The sequence below is a fragment of the Phyllobates terribilis genome, unplaced genomic scaffold (genome assembly GCF_046119375.1).
Source record: "Phyllobates terribilis strain yellow unplaced genomic scaffold, ASM4611937v1 Scaffold_40__1_contigs__length_11209783, whole genome shotgun sequence".
Lineage (NCBI taxonomy): Eukaryota > Metazoa > Chordata > Amphibia > Anura > Dendrobatidae > Phyllobates > Phyllobates terribilis.
In genome coordinates this window covers 3,705,629-3,723,144 of record NW_027362800.1, presented here as the reverse complement: position 1 = coordinate 3,723,144, position 17,516 = coordinate 3,705,629, and the positions used below count along the sequence as shown (strand labels likewise).

The window sequence follows — 17,516 nt, the reverse complement described above, 5'->3', positions numbered from 1 at the left end:
ATGACAAGCTCATTTTGGTTCAACTTCAGCAACTGTGCATTGCATTGCCATGTAATGTAATGTAATGCAATGCTATCTATCTAGCTCTCCCTCTATACTTCCTTTTGGATAAACAGACATATTAGGCAAGCATTTTGGAGCTTTCACCTAAATAACTACAGGTGGTGAGATAAGCTGCACAATATAATTGACCTTTCAGTATATTGTTGCACACACACCATCTATTTAGCAAATGCCCTTGTTATCAACAGCAGCCTTTTAAACTCACCTGAGCTAACAGGTATGTGAGCTGGTTACTCTGCTGCGCTTAAAATTTCTTTTTTGGTTTGCTACAATGCCTTTTGTGAAACGTTGTCTCCCTCTGCTGGAACACTGACTTCTTTCATTTAATGCCTGCAGACTATAAAAGAGAAACCAACCCAAAAAGTTTGGTTGATTAGTCTGTGGCATTCTTTTAAACTGTTGCTTATGGCGGTCTCTGTGAGCTTCTCAGTGACATTCAGCCATCCAGGTATCCCGCCTGCAGTAGACGGAATGTGGCAATGGAACGCTGGCTGCGCGTGTCATAATAGGCTCTGAGCCTTTATATACCTGCGCACAGCAGCAGCCACCTTCAGTCTGCTGCTGGACAGCCAGCAGCAGCAGCAGCAGGAGAGGTAATTAATCAGCAACCCTCCTGCTAAGGGTAGACAGCTGCTCGTTCCACCCCCCCCCCGCCTTAATTGGTTCTCCTCCCTTCCAACGGTGTTGAGGCGGGTGGGAACAGCCGGGGGTTGAGGGTACTGTGCTAAAAGAGGTGGAGTTATGCAGATCTAAAACGCGTGGATTGCAGCAGCAGCAAGCCGAAAAGTGCAGGCATGTGAGGGATCTAGAGGTTGACAGCATGTCTTCTTAACGGGAGTCCAGGTGGCCATCTCCACAAATGGACTTTTCAGAATCCTTGGGTGGCACCGTAGTCGGAAACCAATTCTGGTTATCGCTTCTCGGCCTTTTGGCTAAGATCAAGTGTAGTATCTGTTCTTATCAGTTTAATATCTGATACGTCCCCTATCTGGGGACCATATATTAAATGGATTTTAAGAACAGGGAGATGGAAAAAGAGCTTGCTCTGTCCACTCCACGCATTGACCTGGTATTGCAGTATCTCCAGGACCGGTGCACCCCTTCTTTAATGCAGTTTCTAAAATCAGAAAGAATTGAATTCAATGCTTTTTGTTCATTTTGCTTGTTTGTCGGATTTTGGGATGGACTCTTTGGCTTTGCTTTTCTTCTCCTCATTGGATTTTTCATGTTAAAAGTTGCAGAAGCCAGATGACAAGCTCATTTTGGTTCAACTTCAGCAACTGTGCATTGCATTGCCATGTAATGTAATGTAATGCAATGCTATCTATCTAGCTCTCCCTCTATACTTCCTTTTGGATAAACAGACATATTAGGCAAGCATTTTGGAGCTTTCACCTAAATAACTACAGGTGGTGAGATAAGCTGCACAATATAATTGACCTTTCAGTATATTGTTGCACACACACCATCTATTTAGCAAATGCCCTTGTTATCAACAGCAGCCTTTTAAACTCACCTGAGCTAACAGGTATGTGAGCTGGTTACTCTGCTGCGCTTAAAATTTCTTTTTTGGTTTGCTACAATGCCTTTTCTGAAACGTTGTCTCCCTCTGCTGGAACACTGACTTCTTTCATTTAATGCCTGCAGACTATAAAAGAGAAACCAACCCAAAAAGTTTGGTTGATTAGTCTGTGGCATTCTTTTAAACTGTTGCTTATGGCGGTCTCTGTGAGCTTCTCAGTGACATTCAGCCATCCAGGTATCCCGCCTGCAGTAGACGGAATGTGGCAATGGAACGCTGGCTGCGCGTGTCATAATAGGCTCTGAGCCTTTATATACCTGCGCACAGCAGCAGCCACCTTCAGTCTGCTGCTGGACAGCCAGCAGCAGCAGCAGCAGGAGAGGTAATTAATCAGCAACCCTCCTGCTAAGGGTAGACAGCTGCTCGTTCCACCCCCCCCCGCCTTAATTGGTTCTCCTCCCTTCCAACGGTGTTGAGGCGGGTGGGAACAGCCGGGGGTTGAGGGTACTGTGCTAAAAGAGGTGGAGTTATGCAGATCTAAAACGCGTGGATTGCAGCAGCAGCAAGCCGAAAAGTGCAGGCATGTGAGGGATCTAGAGGTTGACAGCATGTCTTCTTAACGGGAGTCCAGGTGGCCATCTCCACAAATGGACTTTTCAGAATCCTTGGGTGGCACCGTAGTCGGAAACCAATTCTGGTTATCGCTTCTCGGCCTTTTGGCTAAGATCAAGTGTAGTATCTGTTCTTATCAGTTTAATATCTGATACGTCCCCTATCTGGGGACCATATATTAAATGGATTTTTAGAACAGGGAGATGGAAAAAGAGCTTGCTCTTTCCACTCCACGCATTGACCTGGTATTGCAGTATCTCCAGGACCGGTGCACCCCTTCTTTAATGCAGTTTCTAAAATCAGAAAGAATTGAATTCAATGCTTTTTGTTCATTTTGCTTGTTTGTCGGATTTTGGGATGGACTCTTTGGCTTTGCTTTTCTTCTCCTCATTGGATTTTTCATGTTAAAAGTTGCAGAAGCCAGATGACAAGCTCATTTTGGTTCAACTTCAGCAACTGTGCATTGCATTGCCATGTAATGTAATGTAATGCAATGCTATCTATCTAGCTCTCCCTCTATACTTCCTTTTGGATAAACAGACATATTAGGCAAGCATTTTGGAGCTTTCACCTAAATAACTACAGGTGGTGAGATAAGCTGCACAATATAATTGACCTTTCAGTATATTGTTGCACACACACCATCTATTTAGCAAATGCCCTTGTTATCAACAGCAGCCTTTTAAACTCACCTGAGCTAACAGGTATGTGAGCTGGTTACTCTGCTGCGCTTAAAATTTCTTTTTTGGTTTGCTACAATGCCTTTTGTGAAACGTTGTCTCCCTCTGCTGGAACACTGACTTCTTTCATTTAATGCCTGCAGACTATAAAAGAGAAACCAACCCAAAAAGTTTGGTTGATTAGTCTGTGGCATTCTTTTAAACTGTTGCTTATGGCGGTCTCTGTGAGCTTCTCAGTGACATTCAGCCATCCAGGTATCCCGCCTGCAGTAGACGGAATGTGGCAATGGAACGCTGGCTGCGCGTGTCATAATAGGCTCTGAGCCTTTATATACCTGCGCACAGCAGCAGCCACCTTCAGTCTGCTGCTGGACAGCCAGCAGCAGCAGCAGCAGGAGAGGTAATTAATCAGCAACCCTCCTGCTAAGGGTAGACAGCTGCTCGTTCCACCCCCCCCCCCGCCTTAATTGGTTCTCCTCCCTTCCAACGGTGTTGAGGCGGGTGGGAACAGCCGGGGGTTGAGGGTACTGTGCTAAAAGAGGTGGAGTTATGCAGATCTAAAACGCGTGGATTGCAGCAGCAGCAAGCCGAAAAGTGCAGGCATGTGAGGGATCTAGAGGTTGACAGCATGTCTTCTTAACGGGAGTCCAGGTGGCCATCTCCACAAATGGACTTTTCAGAATCCTTGGGTGGCACCGTAGTCGGAAACCAATTCTGGTTATCGCTTCTCGGCCTTTTGGCTAAGATCAAGTGTAGTATCTGTTCTTATCAGTTTAATATCTGATACGTCCCCTATCTGGGGACCATATATTAAATGGATTTTAAGAACAGGGAGATGGAAAAAGAGCTTGCTCTGTCCACTCCACGCATTGACCTGGTATTGCAGTATCTCCAGGACCGGTGCACCCCTTCTTTAATGCAGTTTCTAAAATCAGAAAGAATTGAATTCAATGCTTTTTGTTCATTTTGCTTGTTTGTCGGATTTTGGGATGGACTCTTTGGCTTTGCTTTTCTTCTCCTCATTGGATTTTTCATGTTAAAAGTTGCAGAAGCCAGATGACAAGCTCATTTTGGTTCAACTTCAGCAACTGTGCATTGCATTGCCATGTAATGTAATGTAATGCAATGCCATCTATCTAGCTCTCCCTCTATACTTCCTTTTGGATAAACAGACATATTAGGCAAGCATTTTGGAGCTTTCACCTAAATAACTACAGGTGGTGAGATAAGCTGCACAATATAATTGACCTTTCAGTATATTGTTGCACACACACCATCTATTTAGCAAATGCCCTTGTTATCAACAGCAGCCTTTTAAACTCACCTGAGCTAACAGGTATGTGAGCTGGTTACTCTGCTGCGCTTAAAATTTCTTTTTTGGTTTGCTACAATGCCTTTTCTGAAACGTTGTCTCCCTCTGCTGGAACACTGACTTCTTTCATTTAATGCCTGCAGACTATAAAAGAGAAACCAACCCAAAAAGTTTGGTTGATTAGTCTGTGGCATTCTTTTAAACTGTTGCTTATGGCGGTCTCTGTGAGCTTCTCAGTGACATTCAGCCATCCAGGTATCCCGCCTGCAGTAGACGGAATGTGGCAATGGAACGCTGGCTGCGCGTGTCATAATAGGCTCTGAGCCTTTATATACCTGCGCACAGCAGCAGCCACCTTCAGTCTGCTGCTGGACAGCCAGCAGCAGCAGCAGCAGGAGAGGTAATTAATCAGCAACCCTCCTGCTAAGGGTAGACAGCTGCTCGTTCCACCCCCCCCCCCGCCTTAATTGGTTCTCCTCCCTTCCAACGGTGTTGAGGCGGGTGGGAACAGCCAGGGGTTGAGGGTACTGTGCTAAAAGAGGTGGAGTTATGCAGATCTAAAACGCGTGGATTGCAGCAGCAGCAAGCCGAAAAGTGCAGGCATGTGAGGGATCTAGAGGTTGACAGCATGTCTTCTTAACGGGAGTCCAGGTGGCCATCTCCACAAATGGACTTTTCAGAATCCTTGGGTGGCACCGTAGTCGGAAACCAATTCTGGTTATCGCTTCTCGGCCTTTTGGCTAAGATCAAGTGTAGTATCTGTTCTTATCAGTTTAATATCTGATACGTCCCCTATCTGGGGACCATATATTAAATGGATTTTAAGAACAGGGAGATGGAAAAAGAGCTTGCTCTGTCCACTCCACGCATTGACCTGGTATTGCAGTATCTCCAGGACCGGTGCACCCCTTCTTTAATGCAGTTTCTAAAATCAGAAAGAATTGAATTCAATGCTTTTTGTTCATTTTGCTTGTTTGTCGGATTTTGGGATGGACTCTTTGGCTTTGCTTTTCTTCTCCTCATTGGATTTTTCATGTTAAAAGTTGCAGAAGCCAGATGACAAGCTCATTTTGGTTCAGCTTCAGCAACTGTGCATTGCATTGCCATGTAATGTAATGTAATGCAATGCTATCTATCTAGCTCTCCCTCTATACTTCCTTTTGGATAAACAGACATATTAGGCAAGCATTTTGGAGCTTTCACCTAAATAACTACAGGTGGTGAGATAAGCTGCACAATATAATTGACCTTTCAGTATATTGTTGCACACACACCATCTATTTAGCAAATGCCCTTGTTATCAACAGCAGCCTTTTAAACTCACCTGAGCTAACAGGTATGTGAGCTGGTTACTCTGCTGCGCTTAAAATTTCTTTTTTGGTTTGCTACAATGCCTTTTCTGAAACGTTGTCTCCCTCTGCTGGAACACTGACTTCTTTCATTTAATGCCTGCAGACTATAAAAGAGAAACCAACCCAAAAAGTTTGGTTGATTAGTCTGTGGCATTCTTTTAAACTGTTGCTTATGGCGGTCTCTGTGAGCTTCTCAGTGACATTCAGCCATCCAGGTATCCCGCCTGCAGTAGACGGAATGTGGCAATGGAACGCTGGCTGCGCGTGTCATAATAGGCTCTGAGCCTTTATATACCTGTGCACAGCAGCAGCCACCTTCAGTCTGCTGCTGGACAGCCAGCAGCAGCAGCAGCAGGAGAGGTAATTAATCAGCAACCCTCCTGCTAAGGGTAGACAGCTGCTCGTTCCACCCCCCCCCGCCTTAATTGGTTCTCCTCCCTTCCAACGGTGTTGAGGCGGGTGGGAACAGCCGGGGGTTGAGGGTACTGTGCTAAAAGAGGTGGAGTTATGCAGATCTAAAACGCGTGGATTGCAGCAGCAGCAAGCCGAAAAGTGCAGGCATGTGAGGGATCTAGAGGTTGACAGCATGTCTTCTTAACGGGAGTCCAGGTGGCCATCTCCACAAATGGACTTTTCAGAATCCTTGGGTGGCACCGTAGTCGGAAACCAATTCTGGTTATCGCTTCTCGGCCTTTTGGCTAAGATCAAGTGTAGTATCTGTTCTTATCAGTTTAATATCTGATACGTCCCCTATCTGGGGACCATATATTAAATGGATTTTAAGAACAGGGAGATGGAAAAAGAGCTTGCTCTGTCCACTCCACGCATTGACCTGGTATTGCAGTATCTCCAGGACCGGTGCACCCCTTCTTTAATGCAGTTTCTAAAATCAGAAAGAATTGAATTCAATGCTTTTTGTTCATTTTGCTTGTTTGTCGGATTTTGGGATGGACTCTTTGGCTTTGCTTTTCTTCTCCTCATTGGATTTTTCATGTTAAAAGTTGCAGAAGCCAGATGACAAGCTCATTTTGGTTCAACTTCAGCAACTGTGCATTGCATTGCCATGTAATGTAATGTAATGCAATGCTATCTATCTAGCTCTCCCTCTATACTTCCTTTTGGATAAACAGACATATTAGGCAAGCATTTTGGAGCTTTCACCTAAATAACTACAGGTGGTGAGATAAGCTGCACAATATAATTGACCTTTCAGTATATTGTTGCACACACACCATCTATTTAGCAAATGCCCTTGTTATCAACAGCAGCCTTTTAAACTCACCTGAGCTAACAGGTATGTGAGCTGGTTACTCTGCTGCGCTTAAAATTTCTTTTTTGGTTTGCTACAATGCCTTTTCTGAAACGTTGTCTCCCTCTGCTGGAACACTGACTTCTTTCATTTAATGCCTGCAGACTATAAAAGAGAAACCAACCCAAAAAGTTTGGTTGATTAGTCTGTGGCATTCTTTTAAACTGTTGCTTATGGCGGTCTCTGTGAGCTTCTCAGTGACATTCAGCCATCCAGGTATCCCGCCTGCAGTAGACGGAATGTGGCAATGGAACGCTGGCTGCGCGTGTCATAATAGGCTCTGAGCCTTTATATACCTGCGCACAGCAGCAGCCACCTTCAGTCTGCTGCTGGACAGCCAGCAGCAGCAGCAGCAGGAGAGGTAATTAATCAGCAACCCTCCTGCTAAGGGTAGACAGCTGCTCGTTCCACCCCCCCCCCCCGCCTTAATTGGTTCTCCTCCCTTCCAACGGTGTTGAGGCGGGTGGGAACAGCCAGGGGTTGAGGGTACTGTGCTAAAAGAGGTGGAGTTATGCAGATCTAAAACGCGTGGATTGCAGCAGCAGCAAGCCGAAAAGTGCAGGCATGTGAGGGATCTAGAGGTTGACAGCATGTCTTCTTAACGGGAGTCCAGGTGGCCATCTCCACAAATGGACTTTTCAGAATCCTTGGGTGGCACCGTAGTCGGAAACCAATTCTGGTTATCGCTTCTCGGCCTTTTGGCTAAGATCAAGTGTAGTATCTGTTCTTATCAGTTTAATATCTGATACGTCCCCTATCTGGGGACCATATATTAAATGGATTTTAAGAACAGGGAGATGGAAAAAGAGCTTGCTCTGTCCACTCCACGCATTGACCTGGTATTGCAGTATCTCCAGGACCGGTGCACCCCTTCTTTAATGCAGTTTCTAAAATCAGAAAGAATTGAATTCAATGCTTTTTGTTCATTTTGCTTGTTTGTCGGATTTTGGGATGGACTCTTTGGCTTTGCTTTTCTTCTCCTCATTGGATTTTTCATGTTAAAAGTTGCAGAAGCCAGATGACAAGCTCATTTTGGTTCAACTTCAGCAACTGTGCATTGCATTGCCATGTAATGTAATGTAATGCAATGCTATCTATCTAGCTCTCCCTCTATACTTCCTTTTGGATAAACAGACATATTAGGCAAGCATTTTGGAGCTTTCACCTAAATAACTACAGGTGGTGAGATAAGCTGCACAATATAATTGACCTTTCAGTATATTGTTGCACACACACCATCTATTTAGCAAATGCCCTTGTTATCAACAGCAGCCTTTTAAACTCACCTGAGCTAACAGGTATGTGAGCTGGTTACTCTGCTGCACTTAAAATTTCTTTTTTGGTTTGCTACAATGCCTTTTCTGAAACGTTGTCTCCCTCTGCTGGAACACTGACTTCTTTCATTTAATGCCTGCAGACTATAAAAGAGAAACCAACCCAAAAAGTTTGGTTGATTAGTCTGTGGCATTCTTTTAAACTGTTGCTTATGGCGGTCTCTGTGAGCTTCTCAGTGACATTCAGCCATCCAGGTATCCCGCCTGCAGTAGACGGAATGTGGCAATGGAACGCTGGCTGCGCGTGTCATAATAGGCTCTGAGCCTTTATATACCTGCGCACAGCAGCAGCCACCTTCAGTCTGCTGCTGGACAGCCAGCAGCAGCAGCAGCAGGAGAGGTAATTAATCAGCAACCCTCCTGCTAAGGGTAGACAGCTGCTCGTTCCACCCCCCCCCCCGCATTAATTGGTTCTCCTCCCTTCCAACGGTGTTGAGGCGGGTGGGAACAGCCGGGGGTTGAGGGTACTGTGCTAAAAGAGGTGGAGTTATGCAGATCTAAAACGCGTGGATTGCAGCAGCAGCAAGCCGAAAAGTGCAGGCATGTGAGGGATCTAGAGGTTGACAGCATGTCTTCTTAACGGGAGTCCAGGTGGCCATCTCCACAAATGGACTTTTCAGAATCCTTGGGTGGCACCGTAGTCGGAAACCAATTCTGGTTATCGCTTCTCGGCCTTTTGGCTAAGATCAAGTGTAGTATCTGTTCTTATCAGTTTAATATCTGATACGTCCCCTATCTGGGGACCATATATTAAATGGATTTTTAGAACAGGGAGATGGAAAAAGAGCTTGCTCTGTCCACTCCACGCATTGACCTGGTATTGCAGTATCTCCAGGACCGGTGCACCCCTTCTTTAATGCAGTTTCTAAAATCAGAAAGAATTGAATTCAATGCTTTTTGTTCATTTTGCTTGTTTGTCGGATTTTGGGATGGACTCTTTGGCTTTGCTTTTCTTTTCCTCATTGGATTTTTCATGTTAAAAGTTGCAGAAGCCAGATGACAAGCTCATTTTGGTTCAACTTCAGCAACTGTGCATTGCATTGCCATGTAATGTAATGTAATGCAATGCTATCTATCTAGCTCTCCCTCTATACTTCCTTTTGGATAAACAGACATATTAGGCAAGCATTTTGGAGCTTTCACCTAAATAACTACAGGTGGTGAGATAAGCTGCACAATATAATTGACCTTTCAGTATATTGTTGCACACACACCATCTATTTAGCAAATGCCCTTGTTATCAACAGCAGCCTTTTAAACTCACCTGAGCTAACAGGTATGTGAGCTGGTTACTCTGCTGCGCTTAAAATTTCTTTTTTGGTTTGCTACAATGCCTTTTCTGAAACGTTGTCTCCCTCTGCTGGAACACTGACTTCTTTCATTTAATGCCTGCAGACTATAAAAGAGAAACCAACCCAAAAAGTTTGGTTGATTAGTCTGTGGCATTCTTTTAAACTGTTGCTTATGGCGGTCTCTGTGAGCTTCTCAGTGACATTCAGCCATCCAGGTATCCTGCCTGCAGTAGACGGAATGTGGCAATGGAACGCTGGCTGCGCGTGTCATAATAGGCTCTGAGCCTTTATATACCTGCGCACAGCAGCAGCCACCTTCAGTCTGCTGCTGGACAGCCAGCAGCAGCAGCAGCAGGAGAGGTAATTAATCAGCAACCCTCCTGCTAAGGGTAGACAGCTGCTCGTTCCACCCCCCCCCCCCCCCGCCTTAATTGGTTCTCCTCCTTTCCAACGGTGTTGAGGCGGGTGGGAACAGCCGGGGGTTGAGGGTACTGTGCTAAAAGAGGTGGAGTTATGCAGATCTAAAACGCGTGGATTGCAGCAGCAGCAAGCCGAAAAGTGCAGGTATGTGAGGGATCTAGAGGTTGACAGCATGTCTTCTTAACGGGAGTCCAGGTGGCCATCTCCACAAATGGACTTTTCAGAATCCTTGGGTGGCACCGTAGTCGGAAACCAATTCTGGTTATCGCTTCTCGGCCTTTTGGCTAAGATCAAGTGTAGTATCTGTTCTTATCAGTTTAATATCTGATACGTCCCCTATCTGGGGACCATATATTAAATGGATTTTTAGAACAGGGAGATGGAAAAAGAGCTTGCTCTGTCCACTCCACGCATTGACCTGGTATTGCAGTATCTCCAGGACCGGTGCACCCCTTCTTTAATGCAGTTTCTAAAATCAGAAAGAATTGAATTCAATGCTTTTTGTTCATTTTGCTTGTTTGTCGGATTTTGGGATGGACTCTTTGGCTTTGCTTTTCTTCTCCTCATTGGATTTTTCATGTTAAAAGTTGCAGAAGCCAGATGACAAGCTCATTTTGGTTCAACTTCAGCAACTGTGCATTGCATTGCCATGTAATGTAATGTAATGCAATGCTATCTATCTAGCTCTCCCTCTATACTTCCTTTTGGATAAACAGACATATTAGGCAAGCATTTTGGAGCTTTCACCTAAATAACTACAGGTGGTGAGATAAGCTGCACAATATAATTGACCTTTCAGTATATTGTTGCACACACACCATCTATTTAGCAAATGCCCTTGTTATCAACAGCAGCCTTTTAAACTCACCTGAGCTAACAGGTATGTGAGCTGGTTACTCTGCTGCGCTTAAAATTTCTTTTTTGGTTTGCTACAATGCCTTTTCTGAAACGTTGTCTCCCTCTGCTGGAACACTGACTTCTTTCATTTAATGCCTGCAGACTATAAAAGAGAAACCAACCCAAAAAGTTTGGTTGATTAGTCTGTGGCATTCTTTTAAACTGTTGCTTATGGCGGTCTCTGTGAGCTTCTCAGTGACATTCAGCCATCCAGGTATCCCGCCTGCAGTAGACGGAATGTGGCAATGGAACGCTGGCTGCGCGTGTCATAATAGGCTCTGAGCCTTTATATACCTGCGCACAGCAGCAGCCACCTTCAGTCTGCTGCTGGACAGCCAGCAGCAGCAGCAGCAGGAGAGGTAATTAATCAGCAACCCTCCTGCTAAGGGTAGACAGCTGCTCGTTCCACCCCCCCCCCCCCCCGCCTTAATTGGTTCTCCTCCTTTCCAACGGTGTTGAGGCGGGTGGGAACAGCCGGGGGTTGAGGGTACTGTGCTAAAAGAGGTGGAGTTATGCAGATCTAAAACGCGTGGATTGCAGCAGCAGCAAGCCGAAAAGTGCAGGTATGTGAGGGATCTAGAGGTTGACAGCATGTCTTCTTAACGGGAGTCCAGGTGGCCATCTCCACAAATGGACTTTTCAGAATCCTTGGGTGGCACCGTAGTCGGAAACCAATTCTGGTTATCGCTTCTCGGCCTTTTGGCTAAGATCAAGTGTAGTATCTGTTCTTATCAGTTTAATATCTGATACGTCCCCTATCTGGGGACCATATATTAAATGGATTTTTAGAACAGGGAGATGGAAAAAGAGCTTGCTCTGTCCACTCCACGCATTGACCTGGTATTGCAGTATCTCCAGGACCGGTGCACCCCTTCTTTAATGCAGTTTCTAAAATCAGAAAGAATTGAATTCAATGCTTTTTGTTCATTTTGCTTGTTTGTCGGATTTTGGGATGGACTCTTTGGCTTTGCTTTTCTTCTCCTCATTGGATTTTTCATGTTAAAAGTTGCAGAAGCCAGATGACAAGCTCATTTTGGTTCAACTTCAGCAACTGTGCATTGCATTGCCATGTAATGTAATGTAATGCAATGCTATCTATCTAGCTCTCCCTCTATACTTCCTTTTGGATAAACAGACATATTAGGCAAGCATTTTGGAGCTTTCACCTAAATAACTACAGGTGGTGAGATAAGCTGCACAATATAATTGACCTTTCAGTATATTGTTGCACACACACCATCTATTTAGCAAATGCCCTTGTTATCAACAGCAGCCTTTTAAACTCACCTGAGCTAACACGTATGTGAGCTGGTTACTCTGCTGCGCTTAAAATTTCTTTTTTGGTTTGCTACAATGCCTTTTCTGAAACGTTGTCTCCCTCTGCTGGAACACTGACTTCTTTCATTTAATGCCTGCAGACTATAAAAGAGAAACAAACCCAAAAAGTTTGGTTGATTAGTCTGTGGCATTCTTTTAAACTGTTGCTTATGGCGGTCTCTGTGAGCTTCTCAGTGACATTCAGCCATCCAGGTATCCCGCCTGCAGTAGACGGAATGTGGCAATGGAACGCTGGCTGCGCGTGTCATAATAGGCTCTGAGCCTTTATATACCTGCGCACAGCAGCAGCCACCTTCAGTCTGCTGCTGGACAGCCAGCAGCAGCAGCAGCAGGAGAGGTAATTAATCAGCAACCCTCCTGCTAAGGGTAGACAGCTGCTCGTTCCACCCCCCCCCCCGCCTTAATTGGTTCTCCTCCCTTCCAACGGTGTTGAGGCGGGTGGGAACAGCCGGGGGTTGAGGGTACTGTGCTAAAAGAGGTGGAGTTATGCAGATCTAAAACGCGTGGATTGCAGCAGCAGCAAGCCGAAAAGTGCAGGCATGTGAGGGATCTAGAGGTTGACAGCATGTCTTCTTAACGGGAGTCCAGGTGGCCATCTCCACAAATGGACTTTTCAGAATCCTTAGGTGGCACCGTAGTCGGAAACCAATTCTGGTTATCGCTTCTCGGCCTTTTGGCTAAGATCAAGTGTAGTATCTGTTCTTATCAGTTTAATATCTGATACGTCCCCTATCTGGGGACCATATATTAAATGGATTTTTAGAACAGGGAGATGGAAAAAGAGCTTGCTCTGTCCACTCCACGCATTGACCTGGTATTGCAGTATCTCCAGGACCGGTGCACCCCTTCTTTAATGCAGTTTCTAAAATCAGAAAGAATTGAATTCAATGCTTTTTGTTCATTTTGCTTGTTTGTCGGATTTTGGGATGGACTCTTTGGCTTTGCTTTTCTTCTCCTCATTGGATTTTTCATGTTAAAAGTTGCAGAAGCCAGATGACAAGCTCATTTTGGTTCAACTTCAGCAACTGTGCATTGCATTGCCATGTAATGTAATGTAATGCAATGCTATCTATCTAGCTCTCCCTCTATACTTCCTTTTGGATAAACAGACATATTAGGCAAGCATTTTGGAGCTTTCACCTAAATAACTACAGGTGGTGAGATAAGCTGCACAATATAATTGACCTTTCAGTATATTGTTGCACACACACCATCTATTTAGCAAATGCCCTTGTTATCAACAGCAGCCTTTTAAACTCACCTGAGCTAACAGGTATGTGAGCTGGTTACTCTGCTGCGCTTAAAATTTCTTTTTTGGTTTGCTACAATGCCTTTTCTGAAACGTTGTCTCCCTCTGCTGGAACACTGACTTCTTTCATTTAATGCCTGCAGACTATAAAAGAGAAACCAACCCAAAAAGTTTGGTTGATTAGTCTGTGGCATTCTTTTAAACTGTTGCTTATGGCGGTCTCTGTGAGCTTCTCAGTGACATTCAGCCATCCAGGTATCCCGCCTGCAGTAGACGGAATGTGGCAATGGAACGCTGGCTGCGCGTGTCATAATAGGCTCTGAGCCTTTATATACCTGCGCACAGCAGCAGCCACCTTCAGTCTGCTGCTGGACAGCCAGCAGCAGCAGCAGCAGGAGAGGTAATTAATCAGCAACCCTCCTGCTAAGGGTAGACAGCTGCTCGTTCCACCCCCCCCCCCGCCTTAATTGGTTCTCCTCCCTTCCAACGGTGTTGAGGCGGGTGGGAACAGCCGGGGGTTGAGGGTACTGTGCTAAAAGAGGTGGAGTTATGCAGATCTAAAACGCGTGGATTGCAGCAGCAGCAAGCCGAAAAGTGCAGGCATGTGAGGGATCTAGAGGTTGACAGCATGTCTTCTTAACGGGAGTCCAGGTGGCCATCTCCACAAATGGACTTTTCAGAATCCTTGGGTGGCACCGTAGTCGGAAACCAATTCTGGTTATCGCTTCTCGGCCTTTTGGCTAAGATCAAGTGTAGTATCTGTTCTTATCAGTTTAATATCTGATACGTCCCCTATCTGGGGACCATATATTAAATGGATTTTTAGAACAGGGAGATGGAAAAAGAGCTTGCTCTGTCCACTCCACGCATTGACCTGGTATTGCAGTATCTCCAGGACCGGTGCACCCCTTCTTTAATGCAGTTTCTAAAATCAGAAAGAATTGAATTCAATGCTTTTTGTTCATTTTGCTTGTTTGTCGGATTTTGGGATGGACTCTTTGGCTTTGCTTTTCTTCTCCTCATTGGATTTTTCATGTTAAAAGTTGCAGAAGCCAGATGACAAGCTCATTTTGGTTCAACTTCAGCAACTGTGCATTGCATTGCCATGTAATGTAATGTAATGCAATGCTATCTATCTAGCTCTCCCTCTATACTTCCTTTTGGATAAACAGACATATTAGGCAAGCATTTTGGAGCTTTCACCTAAATAACTACAGGTGGTGAGATAAGCTGCACAATATAATTGACCTTTCAGTATATTGTTGCACACACACCATCTATTTAGCAAATGCCCTTGTTATCAACAGCAGCCTTTTAAACTCACCTGAGCTAACAGGTATGTGAGCTGGTTACTCTGCTGCGCTTAAAATTTCTTTTTTGGTTTGCTACAATGCCTTTTCTGAAACGTTGTCTCCCTCTGCTGGAACACTGACTTCTTTCATTTAATGCCTGCAGACTATAAAAGAGAAACCAACCCAAAAAGTTTGGTTGATTAGTCTGTGGCATTCTTTTAAACTGTTGCTTATGGCGGTCTCTGTGAGCTTCTCAGTGACATTCAGCCATCCAGGTATCCCGCCTGCAGTAGACGGAATGTGGCAATGGAACGCTGGCTGCGCGTGTCATAATAGGCTCTGAGCCTTTATATACCTGCGCACAGCAGCAGCCACCTTCAGTCTGCTGCTGGACAGCCAGCAGCAGCAGCAGCAGGAGAGGTAATTAATCAGCAACCCTCCTGCTAAGGGTAGACAGCTGCTCGTTCCACCCCCCCCCCCGCCTTAATTGGTTCTCCTCCCTTCCAACGGTGTTGAGGCGGGTGGGAACAGCCGGGGGTTGAGGGTACTGTGCTAAAAGAGGTGGAGTTATGCAGATCTAAAACGCGTGGATTGCAGCAGCAGCAAGCCGAAAAGTGCAGGCATGTGAGGGATCTAGAGGTTGACAGCATGTCTTCTTAACGGGAGTCCAGGTGGCCATCTCCACAAATGGACTTTTCAGAATCCTTGGGTGGCACCGTAGTCGGAAACCAATTCTGGTTATCGCTTCTCGGCCTTTTGGCTAAGATCAAGTGTAGTATCTGTTCTTATCAGTTTAATATCTGATACGTCCCCTATCTGGGGACCATATATTAAATGGATTTTTAGAACAGGGAGATGGAAAAAGAGCTTGCTCTGTCCACTCCACGCATTGACCTGGTATTGCAGTATCTCCAGGACCGGTGCACCCCTTCTTTAATGCAGTTTCTAAAATCAGAAAGAATTGAATTCAATGCTTTTTGTTCATTTTGCTTGTTTGTCGGATTTTGGGATGGACTCTTTGGCTTTGCTTTTCTTCTCCTCATTGGATTTTTCATGTTAAAAGTTGCAGAAGCCAGATGACAAGCTCATTTTGGTTCAACTTCAGCAACTGTGCATTGCATTGCCATGTAATGTAATGTAATGCAATGCTATCTATCTAGCTCTCCCTCTATACTTCCTTTTGGATAAACAGACATATTAGGCAAGCATTTTGGAGCTTTCACCTAAATAACTACAGGTGGTGAGATAAGCTGCACAATATAATTGACCTTTCAGTATATTGTTGCACACACACCATCTATTTAGCAAATGCCCTTGTTATCAACAGCAGCCTTTTAAACTCACCTGAGCTAACAGGTATGTGAGCTGGTTACTCTGCTGCGCTTAAAATTTCTTTTTTGGTTTGCTACAATGCCTTTTCTGAAACGTTGTCTCCCTCTGCTGGAACACTGACTTCTTTCATTTAATGCCTGCAGACTATAAAAGAGAAACCAACCCAAAAAGTTTGGTTGATTAGTCTGTGGCATTCTTTTAAACTGTTGCTTATGGCGGTCTCTGTGAGCTTCTCAGTGACATTCAGCCATCCAGGTATCCCGCCTGCAGTAGACGGAATGTGGCAATGGAACGCTGGCTGCGCGTGTCATAATAGGCTCTGAGCCTTTATATACCTGCGCACAGCAGCAGCCACCTTCAGTCTGCTGCTGGACAGCCAGCAGCAGCAGCAGCAGGAGAGGTAATTAATCAGCAACCCTCCTGCTAAGGGTAGACAGCTGCTCGTTCCACCCCCCCCCGCCTTAATTGGTTCTCCTCCCTTCCAACGGTGTTGAGGCGGGTGGGAACAGCCGGGGGTTGAGGGTACTGTGCTAAAAGAGGTGGAGTTATGCAGATCTAAAACGCGTGGATTGCAGCAGCAGCAAGCCGAAAAGTGCAGGCATGTGAGGGATCTAGAGGTTGACAGCATGTCTTCTTAACGGGAGTCCAGGTGGCCATCTCCACAAATGGACTTTTCAGAATCCTTGGGTGGCACCGTAGTCGGAAACCAATTCTGGTTATCGCTTCTCGGCCTTTTGGCTAAGATCAAGTGTAGTATCTGTTCTTATCAGTTTAATATCTGATACGTCCCCTATCTGGGGACCATATATTAAATGGATTTTTAGAACAGGGAGATGGAAAAAGAGCTTGCTCTGTCCACTCCACGCATTGACCTGGTATTGCAGTATCTCCAGGACCGGTGCACCCCTTCTTTAATGCAGTTTCTAAAATCAGAAAGAATTGAATTCAATGCTTTTTGTTCATTTTGCTTGTTTGTCGGATTTTGGGATGGACTCTTTGGCTTTGCTTTTCTTCTCCTCATTGGATTTTTCATGTTAAAAGTTGCAGAAGCCAGATGACAAGCTCATTTTGGTTCAACTTCAGCAACTGTGCATTGCATTGCCATGTAATGTAATGTAATGCAATGCTATCTATCTAGCTCTCCCTCTATACTTCCTTTTGGATAAACAGACATATTAGGCAAGCATTTTGGAGCTTTCACCTAAATAACTACAGGTGGTGAGATAAGCTGCACAATATAATTGACCTTTCAGTATATTGTTGCACACACACCATCTATTTAGCAAATGCCCTTGTTATCAACAGCAGCCTTTTAAACTCACCTGAGCTAACAGGTATGTGAGCTGGTTACTCTGCTGCGCTTAAAATTTCTTTTTTGGTTTGCTACAATGCCTTTTCTGAAACGTTGTCTCCCTCTGCTGGAACACTGACTTCTTTCATTTAATGCCTGCAGACTATAAAAGAGAAACCAACCCAAAAAGTTTGGTTGATTAGTCTGTGGCATTCTTTTAA

General features: G+C 45.0%; 13 non-coding genes across 13 annotated transcripts; all 13 read left to right on the top strand.

Moving 5' to 3' along the window:
- The first annotated feature begins 975 nt into the window (after nt 1-975).
- Nucleotides 976-1,166, top strand: LOC141184551 (U2 spliceosomal RNA). Its single transcript, XR_012259295.1, has one exon. It is a non-coding gene; the product is annotated as a U2 spliceosomal RNA (small nuclear RNA).
- A 1,119-nt stretch (nt 1,167-2,285) lies between these two features.
- LOC141191367 (U2 spliceosomal RNA) lies at nt 2,286-2,476 on the top strand. The gene has a single exon (XR_012265364.1). It is a non-coding gene; the product is annotated as a U2 spliceosomal RNA (small nuclear RNA).
- Nucleotides 2,477-3,597: 1,121 nt separating this feature from the next.
- Nucleotides 3,598-3,788, top strand: LOC141184549 (U2 spliceosomal RNA). Its single transcript, XR_012259294.1, has one exon. It is a non-coding gene; the product is annotated as a U2 spliceosomal RNA (small nuclear RNA).
- Nucleotides 3,789-4,909: 1,121 nt separating this feature from the next.
- LOC141184547 (U2 spliceosomal RNA) lies at nt 4,910-5,100 on the top strand. Its single transcript, XR_012259292.1, has one exon. It is a non-coding gene; the product is annotated as a U2 spliceosomal RNA (small nuclear RNA).
- Nucleotides 5,101-6,219: 1,119 nt separating this feature from the next.
- On the top strand, nt 6,220-6,410 carry LOC141184546 (U2 spliceosomal RNA). Its single transcript, XR_012259291.1, has one exon. It is a non-coding gene; the product is annotated as a U2 spliceosomal RNA (small nuclear RNA).
- Nucleotides 6,411-7,532: 1,122 nt separating this feature from the next.
- LOC141184545 (U2 spliceosomal RNA) lies at nt 7,533-7,723 on the top strand. Its single transcript, XR_012259290.1, has one exon. It is a non-coding gene; the product is annotated as a U2 spliceosomal RNA (small nuclear RNA).
- Nucleotides 7,724-8,844: 1,121 nt separating this feature from the next.
- On the top strand, nt 8,845-9,035 carry LOC141186970 (U2 spliceosomal RNA). The gene has a single exon (XR_012261199.1). It is a non-coding gene; the product is annotated as a U2 spliceosomal RNA (small nuclear RNA).
- Nucleotides 9,036-10,160: 1,125 nt separating this feature from the next.
- Nucleotides 10,161-10,351, top strand: LOC141186969 (U2 spliceosomal RNA). The gene has a single exon (XR_012261198.1). It is a non-coding gene; the product is annotated as a U2 spliceosomal RNA (small nuclear RNA).
- Nucleotides 10,352-11,476: 1,125 nt separating this feature from the next.
- LOC141186968 (U2 spliceosomal RNA) lies at nt 11,477-11,667 on the top strand. The gene has a single exon (XR_012261197.1). It is a non-coding gene; the product is annotated as a U2 spliceosomal RNA (small nuclear RNA).
- Nucleotides 11,668-12,788: 1,121 nt separating this feature from the next.
- Nucleotides 12,789-12,979, top strand: LOC141186967 (U2 spliceosomal RNA). Its single transcript, XR_012261196.1, has one exon. It is a non-coding gene; the product is annotated as a U2 spliceosomal RNA (small nuclear RNA).
- A 1,121-nt stretch (nt 12,980-14,100) lies between these two features.
- LOC141186965 (U2 spliceosomal RNA) lies at nt 14,101-14,291 on the top strand. The gene has a single exon (XR_012261195.1). It is a non-coding gene; the product is annotated as a U2 spliceosomal RNA (small nuclear RNA).
- A 1,121-nt stretch (nt 14,292-15,412) lies between these two features.
- LOC141186964 (U2 spliceosomal RNA) lies at nt 15,413-15,603 on the top strand. Its single transcript, XR_012261194.1, has one exon. It is a non-coding gene; the product is annotated as a U2 spliceosomal RNA (small nuclear RNA).
- Nucleotides 15,604-16,722: 1,119 nt separating this feature from the next.
- LOC141186963 (U2 spliceosomal RNA) lies at nt 16,723-16,913 on the top strand. The gene has a single exon (XR_012261193.1). It is a non-coding gene; the product is annotated as a U2 spliceosomal RNA (small nuclear RNA).
- The last annotated feature ends 603 nt before the right edge of the window (nt 16,914-17,516 follow it).